Raw genomic sequence first — 10,444 nt, forward strand, 5'->3', positions numbered from 1 at the left:
AACTTTTTCACACCAAGTTGACGATAAGTTTCTCAAGAAATTTGGCAACATATTGCGGCAGTAGATTGGTCTCTTTTTTCTCAGAAACTTGTAGCCAACTTGGCGCCAACAGTTACAAATTCGGAAGTTGACCGCAAGTTGTCGCTAAGTTGGTGGCAACTATCTGACACCAACTTGGTTGGTCTGAAACTGTGGCTATCAGGGAAGTTTGCCGTAAATTTTTACAGTACGACAGTTGTAAACAAATTGACTAAAATCTGCAGCCCCAATTTGAATAGAAGTTAACATCGAACTTTTGGTTAAATTGTACTACAATTTTACTACAACTTGAATAAAATACTTGTACTGCAAGTCTTGACGTCAAATTGCAGTGTAACTTATAGACAACTTACCCTGATAGCCAGCGCTTTCTCAGTATAAGTGTTGACTTCCAGCAGTTACGGTTAATTTATACATCAAGTTGGTGGTAATTCTTCACTCAACAACAGTTGTAAGCAAATTGACGGAAATCTACGGCCGCAACTTGAATACAAAAGTTAACAATCAAACTTGTAGTTAAATTTCCTTTCAACTTTACTACAATTTGACGGAAATACTTGTACAGTAAGTTTTGACGTCTATTTGCAGAGTAAGTTATAGATAAATAAAAGGTAATCGCTCGCTTTGCCAACTCTTTCCGTCAAGTTTGCTTCAAATTGCGGACGTAGATTGACAGTAAGTTATAGGTAAGGTGGCTATCAGGGTAAGTAAAAACGTTTGGTTTGCAACTTTTTTCATCAAGTTGGCTACAAATTTCGGCAGTAGATTGAATAAAAGTTTGAGTTAAGGTGGCTATCAGGGAGATTGAATAAATGTATTTTTTATCAAAAATGTATAACTAAATTGGGAGTTCGGAGTTGTAAGCTCCAGGTTACATTAATTGATAAAGTTAGTAGACCAAATTAACGTTCTACTAATAATTTATTTTGGATGAATTTATACAAGAATGTAGTTAAAATTTACTTATAAAAATATTAAATGCGAGGCAAATTAACAAAATTATGAAGTAATTCAAACGGTAATAAGACGGTACGTCTTGGAAAAAAAATGCTAGATGCTATTACGGTGCTCTGCTAAGAGATAAGAGGAACTGATTTTTTGATCAGAAGTTGAACTTGGTGACAACAATCAGAAGTTCCAAATTTTTCGTACTGCTAAGATCTTCTAGGGGTAATGGGTGGAGTAAAAGAGATGCGAGACCCTTGATTGTTAATTTAAGAAAGGTGGGTGTATATAGGTAAGTACTCGAGCAAAAAGGAAAAGATCGAAAGTAAGTTAGAGAGAGATCTCATAACTAGAGAGAGAAAGGACTTAGACAACTAAATGCCAATATGATGTACAGATGTACAAATAACTAATACTCCAAACCGAGGAAAAAACCAAAGTAATAAAACAATTAAAAACAGATGTGTCTTGGGAAAAAATATTTCACAATAGAAAGATTAGAAAACCTTAGAGCAGAGGATTAAGTTGTAAATAAAACGAAGCAGAATCTCATTACCGCTTGAATTTACAATTGTACAAAACTGAGTTTAGAAGGTAATAATAAAAAGCAAAATACATAAGTTATATGTTAAGCTAAAAAATGATAAACTAAACAAAAGGTATGCTAGACATGAGAGTATCATAAATCTTATAATATTGAAGACTAAAAATTACACTAATACAAAAATTATTATAAAAAAAATGAAAATGACGAAAATAGATTAACATTATAAAACAATAAAAGTTTCCCTGATAGCCAGCGCTTTCTCAGTAAGTGTTGACTTCCAGCAGTTACGGTTAATTTATACATCAAGTTGGCGGTAATTCTTCACTCAACAACAGTTGTAAGCAAATTGACGGAAATCTACGGCCGCAACTTGAATACAAGTTAACAATCAAACTTGTAGTTAAATTTCCTTTCAACTCTACTACAATTTGACGGAAATACTTGTACAGCAAGTTTTGACGTCTATTTGCAGAGTAAGTTATAGGTAACTAATAGGTAATCGCTCGCTTTGCCAACTCTTTCCGTCAAGTTTGCTTCAAATTGCGGATGTACCCAGTTAGCACAGGTTGACCATCAACTAGGTTGATGTTCAATAGTTTACGTCAACTTTATGTTAACTTCGCGTCAACCGCTGCATTTGCAACAGTTTCCCAGAACTTGACTTTAACTTACACATCAAGTTAGCGTAAATCTATTGCCGGAATTTTCCGAAAGGTTCACTCAAAGTTAACGCAAAGTTGCAGAAAGTTAACGTTAACTTCACGTCAACTGTTATAAGTATAACTGTTGCTCTACTGTTAGCGTAAACTTTACGTCAAATTCCGGCCGCAGGTTTACGTGAACTTCGTTTCGCTTGTGCTAATAGGGTAGATTGACAGTAAGTTATAGGTAAGGTGGCTATCAGGGTTGAGTTAAGGTTGCTTTCAGGGTAATAGGTAATCGCTTGCTTTATTGCCAACTCTTTCCGTCAAGTTTGCTTCAAATTGTGGTCGTAGATTGACAGCAAGTTTCAGGTAAGGTGGCTAGTTTTTAAAATGTTTCTCTGCTTACCAACATCTAAATTTGCAGGGAAAAAATCGGCAAGAAAGAACTAATTTTTACCCACTATCGTCAAGACAAGCATCTACTTACCCACCTTCCGTCCCCACTCTTTTAATATATCATGTATACATACGAAGCATGGAAATAGAGAGAGAAGAAGAACAAGAATGGAGAAGCCGCAGAACATCTGGCGGATGCATTGAGCCGTTTCTTGTACTTAATTTAAAAAAAAACTAAAATAAACATCACGAGGAAAAATAAAACCTTTAGCTGTACTCACTATTACAGTAAAACTATATAATATGAATATTGTTAACTAGTATGAAGGCGGACAAGTCAATACACGGAAAATATAAATAAGCTTCTATTTTACTTGTACACATTAAGAAAAAAAATCTGACCCGCGAGGTGGGGAATAAATGTGAGCCCTCGGCGTGTGTTCGTAACGATGATGTGGAATCTCGAGACCTCATAGATTATTTTCTATTTCCTAACATTACAATTATATCAACTTAGCGTCAACTCCCGTCAATTAATATAATTAAAATATATAACGTTTTGTATTTTATTGTACTGAGTAGTTAAAAATTTATTAAATTTAAATTTGTTCCGCGCTTTTATTGTAATAATGTTTAAATTATTAGTGACGTGTCTCATGATAACAGCTATTGTCGCGGGTGTACCTAAACCCGATGACATTAATTCCCGTGTTTTTGATAAGGTAATTATTTTCATTACGACTTTTATTTATTTTTATCTTGATTCTATTGAGAACACTTAACCTAAAAGTGTTGTTTTTATCAATCTAATTATTTTCAATGATTTACCTGTTGCAAAAAAATTTTTTTCAAAAGTGAAAACATTTTTTTTAAATGTAATTTTTATCAATTATTATGCTCTTCAATCGAATTTCTAAGATTTAAATGATTCTTAAAATTTTTTTACTTTTTACTGAAAATTTTCTGACAAGTCATAAAAATTTTTAGAGGTGAAATAATCGTTAGATACTTTATTTTCAGTAAAAATGAGTGCGTACAAGAAAAATTTATTTTAGTTTTTAATACTAACTAAGAAAGTTTTTTCCGTAATTTGAATACCTGGGATAAAAAGTTTTCATGGAATTTTATTAAATTTCTGTAAAATTACGAATTTATTAAGTTTAAGAACTAAAATTTTATAAAATAATCTTCAAAAACCGAAGGGTAACTTTTAAAAATTTAATAAAACAATTACTTACCATGTATTACTTACTTACTTACTTACTTAAAAGAAAAATAGAAAAAAAATTTTCAATTTTCTTAGCGTGAAGTTAAAAACTCTTCAAGCGTCAAAAAAAAATGATAACTTTTTGGAAAATTCAACAAGTCAAAAATTGACAATTGTCAACTTATTTCAGAAGAAGATAACTAAAAAAAATTTTTGTGCTGCTTAGGTTTGTCTTTAATTGTAAATATTTTTGAAGTTACACAAATTATTTTTGAAAGAAATGTATTTATAAAATTTTGAAATGTATTTAAAAAATTTTGTACTATTATTATGGGAGTTGAATTAGTACATTTCCAACCAAAAGTGAATTTTTAGTTAGAATTTTTCTATAATTAGTTATCACACTGATGAAAAAACCAATTTAGATCAGGAGAAATATTTTTAACTTCCCGCTAAGAAAATCGAAGATTTTCGAAAAATCGGGAAGGTATTGGTTTTACCCCGTTTTGCAAAAATCGAAGTTTCAACAGATCTCGACGTTTTGAAGCCCTAAGAAGCTTTCCTGACTATTTTTACGATGATGTCCGTACCTCTGTAAGTATGTATGTGTGCGTAAGTGTGTGTGTGTGTGTGTGTAAACCTCTTATAACTTTTGAACGGCTTGACCGATTTGATCGCAGTTGGTGTCATTCAAAAGGTCTTCACCAAACTTAGATTTCCTGTAAGTTGAAACCGATTCGGACCGGTAGATTTCGAGAAATTGCAAAAAAAGTGAAAAAAAAGTTGTTTTTTTATTTTTTTAAAATATCTCCGAACTGGCTGAACCGATTGACCTCAAAAACTAATCAGCTCTTAACCTTGAAAACCCGCATCGATCGCCACCAAAAGCGTCAGAATCGGTTGATGCGGTCGTGAGATAATATCGTTGTCGAAGAAAAACGAAAAAAGTGTTTTTTTGTAATAACTCCGAAATGTTTCATCAGATCAATTTTTTTGTTGCAGATTATTCATAGAGCTTAAAAAACTACATCGATTGCCGCTAACCGCGTGAAAATCGGTTGATTCATTCAAAAGTTATAGCAGTTTGAAAATTTTAAAAATCGTGTTTCATCGAACTTTGATAAGATTTTTGAGCTCGAAGAGCTCAAAAGCATAGGAAAGATATCTCTTTGAACTCGGAGAGCTCAAAATAACACACAAATTGTATTTTTGAGCTCGAAGAAGTTGCAGGGATGGCCTTCTAGTCTAGTCAACAAGTGCCTTTTAGGTTAAAATTTTTTCGCCTTCTTCGAAAATTGTGATTGAGGTGTCATTCGATTCGGAATGGCATTTAGATAGTTTTTGAGAAAATGCTAAGCCCGCTTGCAAAAATTGCAATAGTTATAAACAATTAAGTGAAAAAAAAAGGGGGTTTGGTTTTTCGTTAAGAACATGTAGGACAGCGAATATTTAAATTTTGGACAAAATACTGAGACACGCTTTTTGACCAAGTAATTTTGAACAAAAATCATTAAACTTGGCAGGAGTATGTTAATAATAGTCTTTCGTAAATTGATTCTTCTATTTTTAAATTTAATCATTGAAAAAAAATAACAAAATGATAAATAAGTAGGTAGAATTCGCGCGTAAACTGCCTTATCTCCGGGCCCATCATATATTCAAGTAAATAAACTTTACTATAAAGAAATTACTCATAAACTTACAACCAATATAATCTTCAAGATTGATTGAATTTTTTGGTTAATCTTTACTTTAGTTTAGATTACTTATAAGACAGAATTATTAAAATGCAACTAGGTTTGAATAGAAAACAAATTATCAACAAAAAATTTCATTTACTATAGTAAATAAACTATAGATTAATTTTTTTGAACAGTGTTGGGAGTATTGACAGTCAGCCTGATAATCTTCAGTGCATTTTATGTGTTTCAAATAAACAATCCGATATATTCAATTGGCATTTGTTATCACTAGTCCAAACAAAATTACCGACAACAGACTGTATTACATGCTCTTAATATCTCAAAAACTATTTGAGATAATTTAAATTTGAAAAAAGATGATAAATATACGTTAAATAAAAAGTTACATAAGTTGTAAGTTGATAGTTAAATTAGTTTATAAGATATTTAGACATAAAAGTGGAAAAAAACATTTTCCGAAACATTTTTCTTTTCAACAAATGGTATAAATTAAATAAATAATTGAGTCAGAGCTTCAAATTTTGGCTTAATTTGTTGTTTAATTAATAAAGAATGAATGTCTTAAATTTTTTCTTTGTATCTTCATTAGTTAAAAAGTTATAATAAAATTAAACATAAAAAACCAGGTCAGAGTGATGAAATTAAATTTAACAGAAAATTGAAAGTTCAATAAAAAGTATAAATAAATTTTTTTTTTTCAAAAAAGTAATATATCGTTGTTTTTGTTTTTTTAATGAGAAAAAGAAAAAAAATACAAAGAGATATTAATCTATATATATATATATATATATATTTTTTTTTTTCGTTTTGTTCGCTATAGTTCAGAGATGGTTTAGAAAAATAAAAATTTTTGAAAAACTCGAAAGTTCAGCTAAAAAAATAAAAAAAAAAAAGTTAATTGCTGTGCATTCGTCTCACTAAAACTCAAAAAAGGCTGGACCGATTTTCAAAATTGTTTTTTTTTGTTTTGTTTGCTGTAGTTCAGAGATGATTCAGAAAAAAAATTTTTTTGGAAAACCCAACAGTTTAGCTAAAAAAATCATTATCATCAATCATCACCGAATAATAAAAAAATATATAAATAAATTGCTGTGCGTTAGTCTCGCCAAAACTCAAAAACGGGTGGACCGATTGAAAAACTTTTTTTTGTTTTGTTCGCTATAGTTAAGGGATGATTTAAAAAAAAAATTAGGAAAACGGTTGACCTTGAAGGCCATCCTTGCAACTTCCCGCTAATTCCATACCTAGGCGCTTAAAATTGCATTCTTTGAATTCTTTGAGCTCAAAAATCTTATCAAAGTTCGATGAAACACGATTTTTAAATTTTCAAACTGCTATAACTTTTGAATGAATTAATCGATTTTCACGCATTTGGCAGCGATAGATGTAGTTTTTTAAGCTTTATAAATAATTCAGATAAATAATTCACATAAAAATTGATCTGATGAAACATTTCGGAGTTATTACAAAAAAACACTTTTTTCGATTTTTTTCGACGATATCTCACGAACGCATCAACCGATTCTGATGCTTTTCGTGGTGATGAGTTTTCGAGGTCGATCGGTTCAGCCAATTCGGAGATATTTAAAAAAAATGAAAAAAAAACAAATTTTTTTTCACTTTTTTTGCGATTTCTCGAAATCTACCGGTCCGAATCGGTTTCAACTTACAGGAAATCTAAGTTTGGTGAAGACCTTTTGAATGACACCAACTGCGATCAAATCGGTCAAGCCGTTCAAAAGTTATAAGAGGTTTACACACACACACACACACACACACACACACACACACAGAGGTACGGGCATCATCGTAAAAATAGTCAGGAAAGCTTCTTAGGTCTTCAAAACGTCGAGATCTGTTGTAACCTCGATTTTTTCAAAACGGGGTGAAAACAATAACTTCCCGATTTTTTGAAAATTTTCGATTTTCTTAGCGGGAAGTTAAAAATTTTTGAAAAACGCGAAAGTTCAGCTAAAAAAATCAAAATAAATTAATATTGTGTTTGAATCACTATTGTTACGCTTGAGCCTCAAGGTTTGCAAGAGAGTACCAAAAATTGTTCGATATATAGGGAAGATACGTACAAGTATACTGCAGAGTTGTACTATTTACCTATTCAGTTTGTCGGACATAACCACAAATCTCAAGAAGAAACGCAAGAAGAATGTTTGACATTACTTTTGTTTTGTTCGTGTTTATTTTTGTAATGTTTATATCTATCTATCAATGGGGTATTCCATACCAAATCGACCACTTTTGAACCCGACCCCTTTAGATTTAGCTGAAACTTTACGATTCTTTTCTACCCTTCAAAAGACATTTTTGAGAATTTTTTCAAATTTTTTTATCCAACCCAAAAAAAGTTGTGAATTTTTCAAAAAAATGGCTTTTTTATTTTCAAATAGCCATAACTTTTTTAGGCATTGACCTTTGGGTACCTTTTTCTTTTAATAAATTTTTGTTTTTGAATGAACTTTTGGAAAAAAAAAACGCAAAAAAAATTAAATATGATCAATTCTATAAAAAAATAATCGGTTTTTTTTTAAGCACAATCGTTATTTTTTCGAAGTTGGTGACTTTTTGTTTTTAATTTTTTTTCTCAAAAAAAACTTCAATCAATTTGACAACTATTTCCGCTCATCCCGGGCAGGGCCGATTTTTTTTTATATTTTTTTTAATTAAAAAAAAAAAAAAAATTTTTATTTTAGAAAATTTGACAATTTTTTTTCAATTAAATTAAAAAACAAATTAGGAAAACAATTGACCCTGAAGGCCATCCTTGCAACTTCCCGCTAATTCCATATCTCGACGCTTAAAATCGCAATTATGCCGTTTTTGAGCTCTCTGAGCTCAAAAATACAATTTATAAGTTGTTTTGAGCTCTCCGAGCTCAAGAGATAGGTTTTATATGCTTTTGAGCTCTTCTAGCTCAAAAAAGCCATTTTTTTGAAAAATTCATAACCTTTTTTGTCAGGGAAGCTTCCTATGACCTTCAAACGTCGAGATCTGATGAAAACTCGATTTTTGCAAAACGGGGTGAAAACAATAACTTCCCGATTTTTGAAAATCTTCGATTTTCTTAGTGGGAAGTTAAAAAATTACAACATATTCTGAAACGTATTTGAGCCTTTTTTTTATAACAAGTAGCATAAATCTAAGATTTTTTTATTTGAGCGACATTCTTACCCGACATTACCAGAAAAGAGGTTCGTTATAGAGTAAAATCCTTCTGGAGAATTTTTCTACTCTTTTCTAAAATTCAATTTATTGAATCGCACGTTAATTTCCTTACTTACAAGAACTGAAAGTCTCAAAGCAACATTAAATTTCTAAAGAAAATATTCTTTTTAAACCACGTAATTTTTCTTCAGTTCATTTAATTTTTAACGTGATAAGATTTCATACAACTTTGCGTTCTTGAGAAAAATAATTTTGAAAAAATTAATTATAAATTTATAATACTAAAATTAGCCGACGTTCAACAATTTTTGATTTTTTTCCATCAATTGAATTACAAGTAAAAAAAATTAGGAAAACGGTTGACACTGAAGGCCATCCCTGCAACTTCCTGCTTATTCCATACCTGGGTGCTTAGAATTGCACTTATGCCGTTTTTGAGCTCTTCGAGCTAAAAAAAAAACAGTTAATGTGTTGTTTTGAGATCTCCAAGCTCAAAGAAATAACTTTTCTATGCTTTTGAGCTTTTTGAGCTCAAAAGTTTAATAGGAGTTTGATAAAACACTATTTTTTGAGTTTTCAAACCGCAATAACTTTTGAATGAATGAACCGATTTTCTTGCGGTTGGCAGCATTCGACGCAGTTTTTAAGCTTCATAAAGATTTTTTAAGTTTGAATAGATCAAACAAGAAATTTCGGAGTAATTCCGAAAAAACACTTTTTTCGATTTTCTTTCTATGAAACTTTTATCAGACTCTTGACTTGAAGAGCTCAAAACCTCATAAGTGCAATTTTAAGCGCTTAGATATGAATTAGCGGAAGTTGCAGGGATGGCCTTTTAGGGTCAACCGTTTTCCAGATTTTTTTGTGATAAGCGAGCGTTAAGAGACGTGCACTTTTCTGATTTTCCAAACTTATCTTTCCTCTCCGTGTAGAGTAATAAATTGATAATTCCGTGAAACTTTTTAAAAATTTAATTCATTCAACTCGGGTCATGATTTTCTTACAGTAAATGAAATAAAGAAGAAAAAAATTTGATACATGAGTAACTTTTTTTTTAGCTTTATGAAAATGTCAGCACATTAGAACTAATTTTACATATAAATATAATTGTTAAGACAGTAATAAATTAATTTGTATCAGTTTAATACTTGATAATCAAAATTTTATACATTTAGAAGTTTACGTCTGAATAACTTTAGAACGGCTGTCTTTATGATAAAAGTGTAAGAGACCTTTTTTGTAGGGCGTTGAATTCTCTACAAGAATATGCTATGAAGTTATTTATATGAGGTCCGTATCATAAGTAAGAGTAGTGGTAAGAGTACGCAAACCCATTCATTTGAGTCCCAAATCCAGGGGGTTGCGCACTCTTACCCGCTGCGCACATTTGCCCGACAGGATTCTATGCTGAGCTAGAAAAATAAACAAAAAAAAGAATTTTTTTCCCATGCTTATTTTTAAATGGGAAATGGAAAATTAGAGACAGACACCTCTAAATATTAATATTAAGAGCTCCGCTTTTGAACAGAAAGTTTCTGTTCTCAACCCTTCGTGCAAGTTTTCAGCCCCTGTCCTTTTTCTAGAAAAAAAAAAAATCGCCTAAAATTGGACACAATAATCCCTCTACTAGGCAATTTACATTTTGAGTCCAAACTGTCCAAACCGTATTCATTAAAATCTAAGCCGGGCCGCCCAATCAACCGTGTGAAAAACAGGCGGAATTTTTTACTGGGAAGTTTTTCTGTAAATTTTTCGAAGTCCATCGGTCCGGAGATCGGAGACT

This window comes from Cotesia glomerata, linkage group LG4 (assembly GCF_020080835.1).
Source record: "Cotesia glomerata isolate CgM1 linkage group LG4, MPM_Cglom_v2.3, whole genome shotgun sequence".
Lineage (NCBI taxonomy): Eukaryota > Metazoa > Arthropoda > Insecta > Hymenoptera > Braconidae > Cotesia > Cotesia glomerata.